The sequence below is a fragment of the Lactuca serriola genome, chromosome 1 (genome assembly GCF_051521515.1).
Source record: "Lactuca serriola cultivar US96UC23 chromosome 1, Lser_US96UC23_V15, whole genome shotgun sequence".
NCBI classification, from domain to species: domain Eukaryota; kingdom Viridiplantae; phylum Streptophyta; class Magnoliopsida; order Asterales; family Asteraceae; genus Lactuca; species Lactuca serriola.
Genome location: NC_136408.1, coordinates 65683032 through 65704762, shown reverse-complemented (window position 1 = coordinate 65704762; position 21731 = coordinate 65683032). Strand labels below are relative to the sequence as shown.

The following is a 21731-nucleotide window of genomic DNA, read 5'->3' as shown; positions in this document are numbered from 1 at the left end:
TGGAATGAAGGAGACCATCGGTGTCATCAAGACAAGTCCTTGGATTGATCCACACCTTGCAAAATGAGTTTTTCAAGAACATGGGTGCTTTAGAAGTTAAAGTGAATTTGTGCAAGGTAGTATTTTGGAGGAGCTATTATGAAAACCACACCACATGGAAGCACCAAAACCTATAAAGTATGGATGCAAGCGTGTACTTGATGAGTTTTTCTAGTCCATAAAATGTTATATTAATGCTACGGGAGTGGAAGACAATAAGTCCAAGATAGATACGGCCATCTTATACTTTTTGAGAATGTCGCTTTATGGTGGAGGCAAAAGTATGGTGACATAAAGACAAGTTTTTTTTTTTTACTTCCAACATGGACTGCAATCTTGGGCCTATAACATAACGTCCCAAATTTTCAGAATAATTTTTTTCAATTTTAAACACATATTTCTTAAAACATATTCAAGACAAAATCCTTTATTTGTAAACCGTAGTTTGAAATCAGAGTTATAAAGAAAAGTGCCACGAAATCTCAAATCATTAAATTGTTGTTGGGTATGTATAGTAACGTCTTCACCTTCCTATAAACTGATAAAGTACCTGAAAAAACATTTAATCCATAATTGTACGTACAAAGATTAACGAGTTTCCCAAAATACCCCGCATATATAATACACATAAAATGCATGTATACATAAGCCTGCAATCTGACTGGACTGCCTCACAAGGCCTACAGTACACCTGGACCGCTCTCCTAAGCCTACAACATATAGCTAGACCGCTCTCCTGAGCCTACAACATATAGCTGGACCGTTCTCCTGATCCTACAACACAAGGTTGGACTGCTCTCCTTGGGCCTTCAGTCTGACTAGACCACCTCGCAAGGCCTACAGTACACATTGACCGCCTAGGTATCTTGGCCTTCAGCAAACAATAGAACTGCCTCAAACCAACCACAATATGTCGACATGTGCAAACAACAATATCAGACAAACATAGGTAATCATAACATATTTGCCTGACTAACGAATCACAACAGCATAACAACATCCTATACACAAGGATACATATTGTAGTATAAAGTTTAGTGAGAAAACTCACCAGAGCTAACCAATAGAAGCTCAACAGCAACCTCAACAACAGAACAACTAACACAAGCTACTTAATGCCAAATCGAGACTAGTTCTTAGTTAAACACTCAATTCTACCAAGGTTTGACCAAAAGTCAAATTGGTCAAAAGTCAACAGTCATAGTCAACTCAACGGACCACCGTGTCATGGCCAATTGTTGACCACGTCGTGGCTGCCAAACAGCAAAACAATCGCGAGGTAGAGCACCATTATGTTATGGGCCTTCCTTGGCTACATTGTGGTCTCTGGCAGAATGTCCTTTTCTTCATTAAGAGCTTAATAATTAAAGACCAAGGCTCATAACATCATATATGGTACCTAATAGCTTCATAATGGATAAAGTTTCCAAATTTATCCATTAGGATGGTCCAAACAACCAAGATATAGAATTACAGTCTCAAAGGAACTAAGAGTTTATTTTTCTCAACTTAATCCATTAAGTCCAAGTCGCAAACCTTCATATTTAAATCAACATGATGTTTACATGGCTAAAGTTTCCAACTTTATCTATAATAATGCCACAAAGTTCAAGATCTAAACTTTAATACACCAAAATGACCTAAAGGACCAAGATAACCAAACTGATCAAAAGATGTTGGAGTCCACTCAACTCCAAGATCACCCAAAAAATGGACCAAAATTACATAAAAAGGACCATTAGCAAGATCTAACAACTAGAAAGGAAATGTTAAAGCTTTTTACTTACAAGAGTCTAAAAAAGGTTTGAACTTTATGAATCCAAGCTTGAAACAACATCCCTTGCAACCAACTAGATGTTCTTGATATTCAATCATCACCAAAATACACCCAAAAATCGTTCAACGAGAGAGGATAAGCTCAATTTACTCAAAGGAGGCTAAGGTTTCACTCAAGGAATGATATAGGGGTGTTGGATACTGAAAATGATCAAACCATAAGAGCCTTTAAATACCTTAAAACCCATGAAAACACACAACCCATTAGATCAGGGGCTCTCCACGCTTTCCGACAAATTCTTGATTTGCTAGATCGATATGGTTTTGTTCAACGAGTTCTTTTTTTGTTCTAGTTTACTAGATCTGTTGGTCTGTTCAATGAGTTTTTGCTTTCTTTTGGTACTTGTGTTGTGGTTTACTAGATCTAGATCGGTTTTTGATAGATCTAGATCTTGTTGTTATTTTTTTCACGATTCTTGAAAGACCCCAACTTTCTTATTTCTGAAAGACCCAAATTTTCATATTATTCCAACATTACTCTTAAGTTGCTTCCTCAAAACATGCTACATGCATATTTATAAAACAATATTTTATATTGATAAAGCGATTACAAAAGATTGGATACAAACCAACTAAGTTTTATTACATTACATATCTACCCAGGAATCTGCTATTCATATACATACATGAACATTAAATACAGAGAAATAGTATTAACTATTCTAAATCTTTCAGCAGTATAAAACTATATTGGATACTCATCACCTGCAATTGTTAAACATTGAGTGGGATAAGTGATAACGCTTAGTGAATTCAATAAATAGATACAATATAATCTTATGCCTTATATATATACCAATATGACAGAAGCAAAGAGGAACAAGAACAATAATAGCATATGCGCATCATATGTCAGACTTTCAATATCAACTCAAGATTTGATTCAAAGATTTACGATCAATGAGACATAACGATTTCAATACTTGATATGCATCAATAAAGCTTTTGCCAAAATGGCACAGAAGACATACAATTTCTGATTAACATTTTGGTAGATTTTAGGCTTATAGCCCTGTCTAACCATTTTCCAATACCATAGAATACAGGTCATTCTCTTACGGACTCATGCTCTACTTGGTCAGAGGCTACATACCAGTCCTATCTAATGTAACGCCCGTAGATTAGGGCTAGTCAGTTTTAAGACGATAAGCATCAAAAATGACTTTTTGATGGAAGATTATTTAGAAGGATTAATCTTAACCAAGTTATATGTCACAAGGTTTCCGTGCATATAAAGAACGCCAAAATCCGTGTTATAACGAAGAAGTTATGACCTATCGAAGTTTCGTGACAGAACCGGCACGACCCAGCGCGACGTAAATAGTGAATTTAAGGTAGATAGATATCTATCCTTAGTTATCTAAATGAGAATTGAAGATCTCATCGATAGTAGTGCAACGACGGAAAGACGGACGAAAACGGAGTTCAGATGAAGGAGTTATGAATTTCGAACGGAGTTTTCCTATCCCGGTCTACTAAAGATAATATATAAGTAATATATTTATAATATATTAAAAATAAAGTCAAAATTAGCCAATGGAGTCTAAACGATAGTTGTAGAGCATAATCTTACCTTCGCGTCGATATAAAGAACGTCGAAAACGGAGTTCGTATGCGAAAGTTATGAATATCTGAAGTTCGGGGCGCGAAACCCCAAAACTGTCAGAGACCACGACGTGGCAAATCTCCTGACACCTCCGGGAGTCCCCCAGATGCAACTTGCAATGACGTATGCAGTGACGCCCAAGCCCACGACGTGGAAAAAGGGTGTCACGACGTGGCAAGGGCCAAATTTGCCCTATAAATAGATTTGAAGGGTCAGTCGATTATGGTTGCTCCATCCCTTCTCTCCCACTCCCGATACACCCTCTAAGCCCTATTTTAACCCCCGAAGCCCCGGTATCAACCCCGAGACCCGAAGCAAGTCCCGAAGCCCGAAGATCCCGAGAAGAAAAGAGTTTCCGAGTCGAAGCTCTGTCCGTGAGAAACCCGGTGTGTGAAGATATCCCGGTTTCACCGAAGAATACTACTCTTAGAGCTGTAATGCTGTCCGAGCATTGTCTAACCAAGTGAGTGTGTGGTTACTTTCTTCTAACGCATAAATACAAAGTATTTTATACGACATACGTGTTATGTGTATATTTTGTTGTTATATGTGTGAATGTATATTCACTTTCTTCTACCGCATAGATATAAAGTATTTGCTATGAAGTATGTGCTAGGTGTTTATACATTGTTTGTTTACTTGAGATAAATGTTGAAATAATGTGTTATACATGTTTTAAAAGATTTAAACTGTATATGTTTTTTCATTTACAAATATGTTGGGTAGAACATGGGTAGATGAAATAGTTGATGTGAGACGAAATAATAAGTATGTTTGAACTCAATGTGTTCATTAGGTATTGTTGAACTCTATGTGTTCACTTGGTGTTTTGACTCAATGTGTTCGTTAGGTATTTTAGAACTCTATGTGTTCACTTGGTGTTTGGACTCAATGTGTTCATTAGGTATTGTAGAAATCTATGTGTTCACTTGGTGTTTGGACTCAATGTGTTCATTAGGTATTTTAGAACTCTATGCGTTCACTTGGTATTTTTGGACTCAATGTGTTCATTAGGTATTTCCGAACTCTATGTGTTCACTTGGTATTTTTGGACTCAATGTGTTCATTAAGTATTTTTGAACTAGATGTGTTCACTTGGTATTGTTGAACTGAGTGTGCTCACTAAGTGTTTTAGAACTAAGTATTCACCAGATGTTTTGAATTAATTGTTCACTAGGAGTATTAGAACTAGGTGTTTGTTAAGTATGTTGAACTAAGTGTTTACCAGTCGTAATTTGTGGACCTTGGTAGTGGTGGACTTTGTGTCAATTCCTTAGGTCAATCCTTAGGAATAAATGGATAGAGGATAGTTGATTCTTAGGGTAAATCCTTAAGAAATAAAGGAGATAATGGGAATGAGTATTTGGGTTGATTGTTTGATAATTGAATATAATAAATGTATTACTGTGGGATGAAAACCCTATATGCTCACCAGGCTCCCAAGCCTGACCCACTCAGTTTTCTTTGCATTACAGGTAATGGCACAAGAGTATAAATTGGTGGACTTGATGAGAGATTTTGGATTATAGATCAGTAGTTACAAATAACTGTTGTAAGGTCTATTTTATATTGTTTATGTTTTTGGTCTGTATCGAACATGACATCCCGAGGTTTTATTATTTAATAAAAATACATTCTCTTTGAGAAACGTTTTGATAAATTTTATCATATTTTGTTTTGGGAACAAATTCCACAAATCTTTTAATCAAAAGGATTTACCCTGATTTTATAAAACAAAGCATAAACAAATCGGTCTTTTCTGGCCGTGAAATTGGGGATGTCACATCTAACCTTCTGTCAATGCCATAGAATAGAAGTCATTCTGTTACAACACATGTTCTACATGGCCAGAGGCTACATACCAGTACCACCGTGAATCTAAGTCCTTTCACTGATCACATGGTCAAAGGTATAACTTTGCTACAAATATAGCATGAAATAACAACACGAGATAATAATACGGAAAAAAGCACATAGCACATATAAAACATAACATACAATTGTTCCTATATATGGAACTCACTTTGAAATAACCGGGGGTTAAAATAGTAATTTGTGCAGCGCTTCGTTACTATAGATAGCTTTCTTCTATAAAAATCGAGAGCTTTCTTCTAAACCAGGCTCTGCGAAGGTAGGGCTTCAAACTGAAAAGATAAATTTATTGGGGTCTTCGGGCACTTCGGGGCGTGTTTCGGGTGCTAAAATTGATACCGGGGCTTCGGGGGAAGTGGAAGTAGAAGAAATATAAGTTTAGGGGTAAAAAGTGGCAATTTTCTAACATTTACCCGGGAGGTCTTGCACCCCTTATATAGGTGCGAGCCTCGGATCTGAAGCAAGAGGGAAGGGCCAGGTTGCAGCGAAGCTCGGATACGCGGCAGAAGGGCGAGGCTCGGATGCGAAGGTCGAAACAGTCGGCTCGTAGATGGCAGCTTTGGACTGGACCCAACTTCGGTCCAATGGGCAGGCTCCACGAAGGTCTAAGGGTCATGCGAAGGTGTCCGAGGCTTAGTGGACCGTGGAATTGGTCCAATCAAAAGGCGACACAACAAACCTCGGTCCTATCAGGAGGTAACATGTGGAGGCTGCATGCGAGGGATGATGTGGCTGGCACTAATTTCATGCGAAATTTCTCGGATTTTGCATTTTTTTCTCGATTTTTGTGCCCCGAACTTCTAAAATCCATAACTTTCGCATACGAGCTCCGTTTTTTACGTTCTTTATATGCACGCGTAGCTAAAATTATGCTCTACAAATTTCGTTTAGACTTCGCCGGCTAATTTTGACATTAATTTTAATATTATTATTTTTAACAGATCGGGACAGGAAAATCCGTTAAAAATTCATAACTTCTTTATCCGACATCCGTTTTCGTCAGACTTTTTACCGTCGTACTACTATTGACGAGACCTTCAATTCTCGTTTAGGTTGTTTCGGCTAAATATCGCTCGATCTTTACTTCGAGTTTTTAGCTGTCTACTGCTAATCTGAAACTTAGAAAAAATCATAACTTCCTCATAGGAAGTCAGATTAAAACAGTCTTTATATGAAAGTTGATTATTTTTACTAGTTCTACAACTTTCATTGTAACGCCCGTAGATCCGGGCTAGTCAATTTAGAGATAATAGAGGTCGAAAACGACTTTTTGGCAAAAGATTATTTATAATAAATAGTCTTAACCAAGTTGTAGAATATGTCTCAAGGTTTCCGTAAATATAAAGAACGCCGAAATCTGAGTTATAACGAATAAGTTATGGTTCGTCGAAGTTTTACGGCAAAACTGGCACGACGCCGGGAAGCGTAAATAGTAAATTTATGATGGAGCGATTTTTAGCCTTAGCAATCTAAACCAAAGTTATAGTATATGTTAACTCGAGAACATCCATAAAATGAACTCCCAAATCTGACTTCGTATGAGGAAGTTATGATTTTTCGAAGATTCGGCTTAGCAGTGCACGACCCGAAACTCGAATTTTAGTTCGAGTGGTTTTTGGCTTACGCGACCTAAATGAGAGTTAAAGATCTCATTAATAGGAACTCAACGGTAAAAATATAGACAAAAACGGTGTCCATATGAAGGAGTTACGAATTCTTCGCAGTCATTTAACAGTCTAAATGCCTCCTACTGTTAAATTTGAGATCGGTCGAGAATTAGTCGACGGAGTCTAAATGAAAGTTGTAGATCTTGATTTTACCTACGCGTTAAAAAAAGAATGTCGAAAACGGAGCTCGTATGCGAGAGTTATGTTTTTTCTAAGTTTGAAGGCTGATATGCGATATGAGGTGACGTGGCCATCCTTGAAGAAATGGAACCAAGTTTGGATCTGGACCTATCACAAGGATGGTTCCAGATCTGGACCTTTTAGGTCCCAAATGTCATAAAGTTGTCTCCTTGGTGCACCCTAATTCTTATTCATGCATTAGGGACTTTTAAGAAGCTTGTTGATGTGGTTTTGGCATTATAAGACTTAGTATGAACGCAAAGTTGGCAACTTTACGTGGTATTATCACTAGGAGAATATGGATCTAAAGTTTGGGGCCTTAAATCCCACTGGAAATGACCGAATATGTGGGAACTTGTCGAGTCGCTCTTGTGACTCGGCGAGTCGGGAGGGTTTTCTCATTCACGGCCAAGGGTTCACGGTCAAGGGTGTTCGGTAGGAAGTTTATGGCCGTAAACATCAAGGAACTCAACGAGTCTCTCGGGTGACTCGGCGAGTTGACGAGTTAAGCAAGGAACCCAACGAGTCAAGGTCAATATGGACTGTTGACCTTGACTACAGACATAGACTTTGACCAGGGTTGACCTGAGGGTATTTATGGGTTTATGTCAAGTTAATCACCAGATGATTATGGGCAGTTGAAAAGGAGCAGCGTATGGGATATGTCTGATTTCAGCTTATCAATTCAGCAGTCGAGAGGTGATTCTTCTTGTTGGATTAGTGTCTAAATCCATAACTATTTTGGTATGTACTTGACCAGATGGTGCATGGTCCTTTTGGGTTGCCTTCACCAAAGCAACTTGATAGGATGACTTATGGAGAGAAAGGATTAAATATGATTTATTAATATATTATGAGAACAATATATTAAAGGAGAAATCATATTGTTTAATTAATATTAGTCAATAATTAATTAGTAATTAGTTTTGTGACTAAAAGAGATTAATTAAACGAAAGGGACTGGAATTGTAATTATAAGATAATTGCAATTTGGGCTATGGATTGCCTTATATTGAGGAGTGGACGAACTCTATGGGGAAACCCATTAGAAATCGTCCAAGGCCTTTAAGGAAAGGAGTCAATGGGTTGCTTAGGGCTTAAGCATCCAAATTAGGGTTTCCTTGTTAGATAACCCTAATAGCCTCACTATATATGGTGCCCTTATGCCTCAAAAACGTGGACAAGCTTCCTTCTAGGGTTTCCACATGTTTTGGGCAGCCTCCTTCTCTTTTCATCTTCATCCTCTTGCACTTGGTGTTTGTGAACCATTAGAGGAGTGACATTTGTGACTCTAAGTTTTCTAAAGTCAATACAAGAAGGATTTGAGATTGTTATTGCTACATAACAATCAAGGTATGATCTAAACCCTAATTATATGTTATATTGATTATCATATGCTAGATCTAGGGTTTATAGTCTTGGATAAATTGCATGTACAATAGAGAAACCTAAATCCAAGCATTAGGGTTTGTATGAGCACATAGGATGTTCTTATGACCAAAACCTATCAGTGGTATCAGAACCTTGATTGGTTTCTATTGTATTGATGCCTTGTATGTTGAAAAAATTCGATTTTTGTGGTTCTGCATGATGGACTCGGCGAGTTGCCCCCTACTCGGCGAGTCCATATGGGTACTCGGCGAGTTCATGCGTCAGAAAGAGGGGATTTCGGGATTTCTTGTTGTTTATCTTTGAGATACTTGCCTTTATCATATTAGATCAATATAAATCCGTTTTTATGATATATATATATATATATATATATATATATATATATATATATATGAGTATATTCTTGATCTAATTGAAGATATTTATCAATTAATAAAATATTTGTTTCCTTATGTGATAATTGATTAATTATTTTGATTAAATTGGTAAATTGTTTTGCAAGAAATCATTAAATAAATCAAATATGGATAATTATGTAATTAAATGTTAATTTAGATTATTTGTTATTTGATCCTTATGTTATAAAAAGTTTCAATTTTCCCCTTTAGGTTTTATAGTTTAAATTTGAACTCAAAAGTTTAGTTTTGAAATTTAAATATTTGAAACCCTAATGTTTTGAAAGGTTTCAAAACTTGCCCTCAAGTTTTGGAATTTAAATTTTGATTAAAAGTTTAATTTTGATGTATACTTAATTCTAAACCTAAATGTTTTTAAATGTTTCAAAACTTGCCCTCAAGTTTTGGAATTTAAAAGTTGATTAAAAGGTTTAATTTAGGAATGTTAAATTCTAAAACCCTAGTATTGTTTTGAAAAATTCAAATCACACCCTTATGGTTTTATTAATTAATTAAGGTGTATAATTAAAAGAGATTTAATAAATCCATAAAAGTTTAGGTTTACAATTTAATAGAATTAAAAGTATAATCGTTAAATTTGACAACCTAGTATTTTAAAAGTGTAAAATACACCTTATACTATATATAACATTAAAAGTCTAACATTATATATATATATATATATATATATATATATATATATATATATATATATATATATATATATATATGTATGAGTAAAAGTCAGTCTTACCGTTAGTAGGCCTCATTCACGAAGCGAGTCTATAAGGGGTGTTTAAGGAAATTGCCTATAAAATGGCGATTGAATGGGTATCCACTCTTACCCACCGCACTCTTGACTAGTGGAGGGTCGTTAGCCGAACGGGTCGGATAGGACAAAACCTTCCATTATAAGTATAATGATATACAAAAGTAACTAAATGTTTTATAAATTCCCAATCTTGGTTACTTAGGCAAAAGTGAATTGATGCAATTCCATGAAATTACACTTTGTGCCTTGCGAAGACGTTAGTGGAGCGTGTGTGGTTTACCGGCACACTAAATGGTTCTAAGCAAAGGTGGCAAAGGGTGACTCAATGTTTGTCATAGTTTGGTGGAGCGTGTGTGGTTTACCGGCACATCGAATAGGTGACTGTAACATGTGAGGGCACCATGTAAGTTTGCATGGTTATTCACACCCGCTTTGTGATCCTCGGCATCCCAATCACAAACATGAGGGGCATATCGAGATTTAAACATGCCATTAAAATCGTCATTCACTTACCTTCAAATGTTCTGCAATTAGGGTTACGGCATCCCTCTCCCGAGTTGTGGAATATTGTGTTGGGTCCTAGCCTTAGTGTCTCATTTGGGTGATTTACTAAGGACTCAATCGATCAACTAACTTGAATTCATTTTCTCCCGTTTTGTAGATGTCAAAGTGCGACAACTATGGTCTTCCTAAATCCTGTGGAACAAGCATTCCGCATGAAGATGATATTCCACGATTCGATCGAGGAACAAGAGATCATGCTTCTCTTCCTCCACCTCCTCCAATAATTCTCCTTAACCCATAAGTTCGAAGGCTTGAAAAGTTCAAGCTCACTCAAGCCCTTTTGGCAAGTAAACATAAAGAAGGAAAGTCAGTGTGTGCACACGTCCTAGAGATGAAGTCACACATTGATAGGTTAAGAATGCTGGGATCTGTTGTCTGTGAGGAGATGGTTGTTGATTGGGTTCTTCAATCACTTCCTAACTCATATAGTGAGTTCGTAAGAGAGTACTATATGATGAACTGCAACGTGACCCTTATAGATCTCACCTATATGCTTATTACTGCTGAATCATCAATGGTTTGGCGCAATAGAAAAGCAAAGTTGATTGGTGAATCTGCCTTCAAAAACTCTATGGATATAGACAATGGCAACAAAAGACATGCTATGATCGAAAAGTTTGATCATAAGAGAAAGGCAATGTCTGAAGTAGTTCCATGTCCTGTTCCAAAAGAGTCAATTTGCTTTTATTGCCAAGAGAAGGGGCATTGGAGACGAAGCTGCCCTATTTACCTAAGAGATCTAAGAGATGGGAGAGTCAAAATATATGGCTTTGCTTTAGGTAAAATCCATTGACTAACTCTTTTAAGCTCCTATTCTAGATTCTTAATACATAATGTGATAAGATTACATTTGATGTTTTGTAGGATCGAAGAAAAAAAGGAAGCTTAAGGGAAGAAGTGAGCAGAATCTAACCATGAAGAAATGGATTTCGATCGCATTACTTGAAGATTATATTCTTGAGCTACTACTTAGAGTTAGAATTAGATTGCTAAGAAATATGTATTAGCATAGTTTTTTAAATGAATTGCATTGTAAGGACAAATTTTTCCGCAATAAAATAAATTTTGATTTTTATATTATTTATTTATCCTTGCAATGACGTATATGAAAAATTGATGTTTGAATGTTTCTATTATTAGCAATAATGGATTTGATTCTTAATTATATTATTTGTGGAAATGTCGAGAATTTACCAAATAGGGAGAGTTTCTCATCACCCAAGTTTCAATTGGACAGAAACTTTGAATCATGCAATTTGGTTACACGATGAATGAGAAATTTCATATTTGGAAATTAGACTAATTCATTGACAAAGTGTCAAGTGAAGGACTAGGAGATCAAGTACACAAAGTTGCGTGTTGATCAAGTCCACCATAAGAGTAATTCGTCATGATTTACTAAAAGTTTAGTAAATATGATTATACTTATAAGATTAAGTGTAATTCTGAATTGATTGAAAAAGTTTAAATCAATAGCAGAATGAATAAGAAGAATCAAGTAGTCAGAAAGATAAAAGTTTCTCCATTCTAAGAAGAAGGGAGAGTACCTTTTATGCTTTATGATAAGTCTTAATGATTAAGAACCATATCTCAATTGATCCTCTAAGTGAGTCTTAGTACAATTGCATGTCTAAGAAGAGGAATCAAGAATTAAAGAAATGGTTAAAATCAAGAAGTCAATGATACTTCGTTCCAAACAAGTCTTAGAGTTAAGATTGTGACAATGAGTGACAAGTATTAAGAATGTTTATAACATTCATCAAATGTGGAAAGTTGTGATGTCTTGGGTAAGACAAAGACCAACTAGGACCAAAGTTATGAAGTGTTTTGTCTTGATAAAAGCTACACTAACTCTTGAATATTTGTTTGTCAAGAAATGTTTATTAACAAGAGAATCTTATATGTCAAGGAGTCAGTGGGAGTCTTAATGGTCTTGAAAGGTTTCAAGAACAAATCAAAATAGACCTTATTGATCATCACTAGCACACGAGTTGAGGTTTACAACCTATCGTGTTGACACAATATTGTTTCTGTGCCATTCCAATTTAGTTAATTATGCATGTGAGCCCTATGAGTTCTCATTTGAATGCATAAAAGGCAAGGACCTTGATCAATGAAAAGTACATTAATAGGAAAAGGTGAGCTGCTTAACTACTTGGAAGACATGGTGGGCAGCCGTGCTACCATAAGGCAAGAAATCAAGATTAAGAAAGTTCGGTCCATATGAGTTTGAATTCGTCGTAAACTTTGTTTTTGACAAATTCACATGGATAGGAACACATACATCATTAAAATCTAAGTGTCATACGATTCCCTCCTTCATGAAAGTGACTTTGAGGAAATGCTTTCACTAAGAGAGATTTTAAGAAAATAGTGATTGTAAAATTGTATTCTCGAATTCGATTATGGTTACGGTATCCCTTTCCATGATTCGAATTGTGAGATTTGGCAATTGGTCTGAATTGTTTAGACACACATATGAGCTATCTAAGGGAAAGGTGTATAAGCTTAGATAAAGGATTATCAAAGCATTAGGTATTAGAAACATGAACTTAAGAAATTCAATAGGTATTGTTTTCTGAAAGTTAAGCTGGTTTCTGAATACATGTCAAAGCTAGTGGGAGCATAAGTCTTATGTTTTATAATAATAATCATGATAGTGGGAGCATAAATGTTATGATTGTATGATTATTATGGAAAGTATTGCAAGTTAGCAATATTAATTATAGAAAACAATAGTTATACTTTGCAAAGTTGCAAGAGTTGAAAAGTTGTTTTGCTATAATTAAGGGAGAGGATATTATGCTTCATTTCAAATCTAAAGGCTTAGGTTGTGGAATGTTAATAAATTCAGTCAAGGAAACATAGTATGTTCACAAATTTTGATTATGACTACGACATTCCTCTTCATAGTTCGAATTTTGAGAACGTAGCACATAAAATATTATGGCAAAAGATTGATAAAGTATCAAATCTTTATGTAAGACATTATGCATCGTGTCCCATACGCTTCGGGTATAGGATGGATTGCAAATGCTATAATATTTGACCATTCTAAAATTTTCCAAATGTCTAGCGCATTTAGAGGGAAAAGGACAAGAATCGGTTTTGACTAAGATAATTAAACAACTATCAAAGGACAATCCAAAGTTCGCCGAGGATTGGTCGCTTGTGAGTAGTTGGAAGTATAGTATTGGATGGACCATATCGACATTATTATGAATAGAAAAGATTCTATTAAGAATGAGTTGTCATATGGAAAACATGGAAACGTTTCCATATTGGGAGTTGGATATTGAAAATCTATGTCTAGATTTGAAAATTTTATGCAAAAGGATGTTCAAAAGAATGTACTTTGAGTGAGAGATATCGTATCTAAGGAATTGTATTGTAACAATCTCCGATAGAGGATTTTGTAATTTCATTGGCAATAGTCATTGTGACTTTAGTGCTGTGACATTACAAAAGGATCATTGCATAAAATGTTAGAATCTAGCATATTCCATAAGTGGCAAGAATTTGATATTCTTTCACTTATGAAAAAGGATTTGGAGTTGTGAAATGAGTATGATTGGAAATGTGTTCATTTGATCTATTTCACAAAGTAAGAACCATAATTAAACACTATGTGCATGCTAGGAGCATGGGATAAGTGTAGTAATAATTCAAGTAAGAAGTTGATTACCCGAAACAACAAATAATGAGTAATCGATATGGTGATAAATAAAAGGTGTTTTATTTATGCTCAAAGATTTGAGGCCATATGGGATTAGTATTATTCTTGTGTTTCACTTTGCATGTTTTGACTTCTTGAATAATTTAATTGGTTGAGAATAGTCAAAGTATTCGAACGGGCCACGGTCGTTCATATGTTGGAAGTAGGTATGAATAAAGACTGTCGTGAATTGGTGTGTGGATTGTCTAAAAGGTATTAGACATAAGCAAATGTTTGCTGCAACGTTCATGAGTGCTTATGAATATGATTTGAGCATTGGATTAAACACACGCTCATTTGGATCACTCCATGAATTGTATCACGAGTGATTGGTGAGACGATAACATCTTATATTCTTGAAACCGAGATGTGTGAGTTGTATCTTGCAAATCGGTTGCACATTGATAATATGTAAACGCATCAGTAACTTGGGGTCATAAAACATATTGTTGTGTGTGATTCAGTGAGTGAGTGCAAGCGAGCATTGAATCAAAGTTTATCCGTTCCTTTTATCCAAAGTAGGATAAAAGCAATATCTTTGGGCCCCTCGATGATTTAGTGATGACAAACGTAAATGCTCGGCCGGCTAGGGCTAATTTGATTTGTTCAATTAGTCAGTCGTCATAAATCGGAAGTCGAGAAATAGTACAGAGAGAATGATTAGAAATCATGTCTCATATGATCCCTTATCTAAAAGACACGCGTATCTGATAAGATCAGAGTTGACAACGGCTTTGGAAAGCTACGATTGCAGATCGGGATCCGAAGTCATACGCAGAATAGTTGTTAGACTTATCCAAGTGGGAGACTGTTGGATTAGTGTCTAAGTCCATAACTATTTTGGTATGTACTTGACCCGATGGTGCATGGTCCTTTTGGGTTGCCTTCACCAAAGCAACTTGATAGGATGAATTATGGAGAGAAAGGATTAAATATGATTTATTAATATATTATGAGAATAATATATTAAAGGAGAAATCATATTGTTTAATTAATATTAATCAAGAATTAATTGGTAATTAGTTTTGTGACTAAAAGAGATTAATTAAAGGAATTGTAATTATAAGATAATTGCAATTTGGGCTATGGATTGCCTTATATTGAGGAGTGGACGAACTCTATGGGGAAACCCATTAGAAATCGTCCAAGGCCTTTAAGGAAAGGAGTCAATGGGTTGCTTAGGGCTTAAGCATCCAAATTAGGGTTTCCTTGTTAGATAACCCTAATAGCCTCACTATATATGGTGCCCTTATGCCTCAAAAACGTGGACAAGCTTCCTTCTAGGGTTTCCACATGTTTTGGGCAGCCTCCTTCTCTTTTCATCTTCATCCTCTTGCTCTTGGTGTTTGTGAACCATTAGAGGAGTGACATTTGTGACTCTAAATTTTCTAAAGTCAATACAAAAAGGATTTGAGATTGTTATTGCTACATAACAATCAAGGTATGATCTAAAACCTAATTATATGTTATATTGATTATCATATGCTAGATCTAGGGTTTATAGTCTTGGATAAATTGCATGTACAATAGAGAAACCTAGATCCAAGCATTAGGGTTTGTATGAGCACATAGGATGTTCTTATGACCAAAACCCATCACTTCTCACCATACCAATGGGTCTAAGGCACCAAGGCTACCCATTTTATGATAGTCGGTATACTTGCTATGTAGAGGTGTGTGATATGTATGTATGCATGATATGCGGTAAAGATAGCCTTCTAGCTAATAGTAGAGATAGCCTTTGTGGCTAAAGGTAGAGATAACCCTTGCGGCTAATGGTAAAGATAGCCTTTGTGGCTAATGGTAGAGATAGCTTGATAGCTAATTGATATGTGATATGTGGTAGAGGTAGCTTTTATAGCTAATTGATTTGTATTATGTGGTAGAGGTAACCCTTATAGCTAATTGATATGTGGTATGCGGTAGAGATAGCTTTTATAGCTAATATGTTTTGTATTATGTGGATTATGTGTGGGTATGCTCTGGGGGACTCACTAAGCTTTGTGCTTACGGTGTACAGTTTTGGTTTCAGGTATCATCGATTTGGAAAGAGAAGAGAACTCGGATTGATCGCAGTGCACACCCCCATGATTTTCGCAATGAATGATTTTGGGATAAACTCTGATAAATGATTTACTTAATGATGATTTGGAATGTTTGAAATAAATGGTATCTACGTTTTAGTTATATTATAAATGAAATTTTTACCCTTGGTTTTTAGGTCGTTACAAGAACACAAAACCAAATGTGCAACGTGACGAACATGACACAGATCTCGTTGAAACTCTTTCAATATTGTCGTACCTCACAAATTTAGACATCGTGGGGCAGAAATCGAAAATCTGGACCGGAGCATGTAGATCTAGACATCAGTATGGAAGATTTGGTGGTAGATATAGTATTCCGATGACAAAAAGTGTTAGATCTGAAGGTGGAGGCGAAATTGATGGCAGATCAGAAAGTGGAGGCTCTAGATCTGACCACATCTCGAAAGATCTAGACTGGGAACTCAATCAAAGATGAGAAAAATCAGTAGAATCATTCAAATCTGGTTAGATTTGAGCAAGAAACACAAAAAAAAGTCATCTGAATTATGTTGTCGGAGATGACAAGCGGTGGTGTGGCGGTCGATGGTAGATTCGAAGCAGAAACACCTCGGTGATGTCATTTTTTGTTGTGGTTCCAGATCTGAAGCAAAAAAAACATGACTGACTCGCCATTCTGGCGAAGGTTAAGCGGTCGGAAACAGCGGTGTCGGCGATAATAGGTGGTGGTGGTGATAGGGAAGATAGATCAACAAAGAGTTTGAAAGGATTTATCATTTGAGAAGATAGATCTGATTTTAAAATGAAGCTTTTGTGTGTTTTCTTATTGTTTATGTTAAATACACAAAAATACCTTTAATGAAATGGTTCTTAACTTTTAGTGGTTCTCATTTGATCTTTTCCATATATATATATATATATATATATATATATATATATATATATATATATATATATATATATATATATATATATATATATAGAGAGAGAGAGAGAGAGAGAGAGAGAGAACTAGATTCAAATATGGATTGACATCTATTGTGCGGACATGTGGACATGGCTATTCTGTGAGATTGACAAATAAAATATGTTGTTTGATAGTGTGAATATGTTCAATCTTACATAACTATTGTAATTATCACACATTCTCACTAAATAAATCGTCTATAACGTTATTATAGACTTTTTATTATTATTCTCATTCTATTGGAATATTGTCAGAATGTTTATTGGGTCGTATTCTGTAAGAATGAAATTGAGTGAAAAACGATGCATGAGAGCAAAAATGAATAAGAATTAGTGAGAATGCATGAAATTGACGATAATTATGTGAGGTTGAACGTATTCACATTACTAAACTACATATTCTCTTAGTAATTATCATAGAATAACATTGTCCACACGTCCACACAATAGCTGACATCGTATTAGAATTAAACAAACATGTAGGTCCAATGTGGAAGTTGCATGAAGACGATGTCATCACATTAGAATTAAATGTGCATTGATAAGTTTAGTGGAAGAAACTATAAGGAGATTATAAGAAATTTATTGTCAAATCTTTTAAATAATTGATCTGGTGCATTTAGCCAACAACAAACATGTAGGTCCAATGTAGAAGTTGCATGAAGACGATGCCATCGCATTAGAATTAAATGTGCATTGATAAATTTAGTGGAAGCAACTACAAGGTGATTATAACAAATTTATTGTCAAATCTTTTAAATAATTGATCCAGTGCATTTAGCCAACAACAAAACCCATTCAGGATGAACGATCCAGTATATATATATATATATATATATATATATATATATATATATATATATATATATATATATATATATATATATATATATAAAAGACTTCTAAGAATATAAAAAGAAGAGAAAATTACAAAATGGTCCCTATAGTTTGCTAAAAGTCACAAAGTCAGTCCCTGTTTATTTTTATTTTTTGATATTGTCTTTATGGTTTGCAAAACTTATACAGATGACCCTTTTTACTAACTCTGTTAATAGGTAAGGGCATTTTCGTCTTTTCATATATAAAGAGATTAAATTGATAATATTTGGTAAACCACAGGGCGCATTTTTGAAATTTGTTTGAAAAGATTAATTTATTGGCTAAATGAAAGGGGAGGGCTCGAACTCGAGACCTCCAACCCTTAAATAACCAAATCCTTAACCAATTGAGCAGCATGTATATTTCGTTTATATTTTCCAAATAATAGTTTATATAAAACGAAAACGTTAAAATATTAACAATAAAATTACAAAAAACATTTTTTACATATTTTTTTTAAATAAAATGAAATGTATTTTAATTGTCTTATAAAAAAAATTACAAACAATTTGTATGTATTATTATGTATTTATTTTACATAAAATGTATTTTTTTTTTGTCTTTAAAAAATACAGTTTCGTATAAAATACATTTTCGTAAAATATTTTTTATATCTTTAAAAAATATGTTTTCGTATAAAAAACACGTTTTCATAGAATATATTTTTTTTATGTATTTAAAAAATATATTTTTGTATACTAATATTTAACACCGGTTTTAGAACTATCGATCCAAAAGAATTTATACATTTTTTTATGTCATGAGTAGTGTTAATCATTACTATTTATGAAAACGTATTTTTTATACGAAGTCGTATTTTTTAAAGAAAAAAAAATATACATTTTATGTAAAATAAATACATAAAAATACATTCAAATTGTTTGTAAATTTTTTTTATAATACAATTGAAATACATTTTGTTTTATTTAAAAAAAATATGTAAAAAATGTTTTTGTAATTTATTTATTGTTTATGTTTTAACGTTTTCATTATTATCTAAATTACTATTTGGAAAGTATAAACCAATTGTACATGTAGTTCAACTGGTTGAAGCTTTGGCTACCTAAGAGGTGGAGGTCTTGCGTTCGAGCCCTCCCTTAATCCAAATAATTCACTTTTTCAAACAAATTTCAAAATGGTCCCTGTAGTTTACCAAATATCACAAATTTAGTCCCTTTATACCTAAAAAGACGAAAATACTCTTACCCTAACGGCCTCATGCCTCACCCCTCCTATCCTTGCACCACCCTTACAATCGCATGACAATTGAGGTTATAAATCTCCAAATATATTGCAATGAAATAAAAAAAAAAAAAAAACTAATATCCTAGCACCATACGGAAACAAATTTTTTCGACGTAAATCATATGTGGTGGTAGGTGGTGATGATGTGGGTGGATAGTGGTTGATAATAGAGATGGTGGTGGCGGGTGGCGGTGATGATGGTGACGAGCGGTAGTGATGGGTGGTGGAGGCGGGTGATGTGTAATGGGTAGTGGTGGTGGGTGGTAGTGGTGATGGTTTTGGTGACAAGTGGTGGTGATGGGTGGTAGAGGCAGGTGGTGGTGGTGATGGATGGTGGTGGGTGATGGTAATAGTGGTGGGTGGTAGTGGTTGGTGGTAGAGGTGGGTGTTGGTGGTGGGGGTGGTAGTTGGTGGTAGTGACAGTGGTGGGGGTGGTAGTGATGGTGGTGGGTAGTAGTGATGGATGGTGCTTGGTGGTTAGTGGTGGCGGGTGGTGGTGGTTGTGGTTTTAGTGGGTGATGGGTAGTGAAGACGGGTGGTGGTAATGGATGATGGTTGGTGGGTGGCTTGTGTTGGTAATGATGGTGGGTAATGGTGGTCGGTGGTAGTGATGGTGGGTGGTTGTTGTCAATGGTGGTTGTATTGGTGGGTGATGGGTGGGGTGGTGGTGGCGGGTGGTGGTGATAGGTGGTGTAGGTTGGTCGTGGTGATAGGTGCTAGTAGTGATTGGTGGGTGGTAGTTGGTAGTGACGGGTGGTTATTGGTGGTGGACTAATTGAAAATATTTCTTATTACCAAAACATTTGAAAACAAAAATTATTTTTTAATTTACTTTACAAAGTGACACTTTTGTAATTAAATCAAAAAACTATAAAATAATATTCACATAAATAATGCATATTAAATTTTCAGCATTTAATATGAATTAATTATTTTATTAAAATAACTAAAATGATTGATCCAGAATTAATCATGCACACAATAGATAATAGAAATATTTAAACTTAACTATCTATTGTGATGACACCTTAAAGAAACACCTTAAAGAAATTGAAAAAAAATCTAAAAGGAAAATAAAAATCATAAAATCAAGCATAGTAATATATCCGAGGAAAAAAAAAACTTGAAATTTTTCTTTTTGCTCACTAAATTTTTTCCTATTTTAACTCCTAGTTCCTCAATATCTATGACTATTGTTTACTACTTTTACTCCACTTTGACTTTGCTGTAATGTTTACTACTTTTACGCCACTTTGACTTTGATGTAATGTTTACAGCTAAAAAGAGCTTTGATATATATAGTAATAAATATATAAATATCATGAAGATAAGAAATCTTCACAGTTCACAAGAGCCTTGTACAAGAACGAGCATATGCTAATTATCCATATATTTTTTTCATTTAGGTATATTGTATTATATATTTCTTAGCTGCAGGGAATCTTCTTTCGATTGTTTATTGGAACAAGTATTAAAGAATTAATAGTAATAAACAAACAATGCATTTTGAATGATTTGTTTTTTTTTAAGTTAAAACTAATAGTGTTAAAAGACTAAGGACTATAATTATATCCCTATGCATTATTTTATTACATATAGAAATTAATAAAAAACTTCAAAGAACGTACCTCTCCCACCAGTATGACAGTATTGTCTCCTTATGCCATCGAAGTTAACAAAGGATTCGTAACACGATGGAGTTTCCAACCTGAACATTAATGCACAATGTATGCGGCGGTATGCCCGTATGCTCGGTGTAACTGGGGTGACAGCCTCCACTTTGCTCTATACATCCCCATGTGTCTTCTACCGTGTTTACTTTCAATCAAGGCTACCGGAGATCATCGGAAAAGGCTTCTAAACAGAAAATAAGCCAAACACCCACACACGTTGTCGATCTCTCTCTGTCTAAGCGGCAAGAACCCGGGCGTCTACACACCGAAATCATCAACTATAATGAAAATTAAGCAGCTGGGTCTAAACCCAATTCTGCCGGAAAGCCTAATGCTCGCCAGAAAACACCCACCACCGACGTTCTCCCATCCCTCTCTTTTTCTCCGATCTCTCACTTGCGCCAGCGCCGCAGAAAGACGCTCTAACCCTAATGTATTGTGTGTATGTATAAAGAAAAGATGTGTTTCATTTGTGGAAAATATCATCTGCTTATCGGTATCGAATCCCTGCTACAGTAAATTCATTTGAGTAAACGACGCAGTCAAAGTCAAAGACGACTGTTATGCAGTTTGAATCTCATGTTACAACTTTGGTCCTTTAAGATTCCTTCCTTATCCTCAACCTACCTCTCTCTTATATTTGAATTAATTTAAGTCCTCAACTTTATATATATATATATATATATATATATATATATATATATATATATATATATATATATATATATATATATATATATATATATCGAAGAAATGAATGTTAGGTGCTATTTTTTTGGCAGAATTGGTCTTTATATTATTGTTTGGCTTCAAAATTAAGAATAGTAAATTTGGATGTTTTTTTGACAACTTTACTCCTCATTCTTTAGCCATTTTGACACTTTT

The 21731-nt window shown here is 35.0% G+C and overlaps 1 long non-coding RNA gene across 1 annotated transcript; it reads right to left on the bottom strand.

Moving 5' to 3' along the window:
- Nucleotides 1-2364: 2364 nt before the first annotated feature.
- Nucleotides 2365-21362, bottom strand: LOC145090112 (uncharacterized). Its single transcript, XR_013701428.1, has 2 exons — nucleotides 20802-21362; nucleotides 2365-2580 (listed from the first exon to the last, which is right to left on the bottom strand). It is a non-coding gene; the product is annotated as an uncharacterized LOC145090112 (long non-coding RNA).
- Nucleotides 21363-21731: the final 369 nt, after the last annotated feature.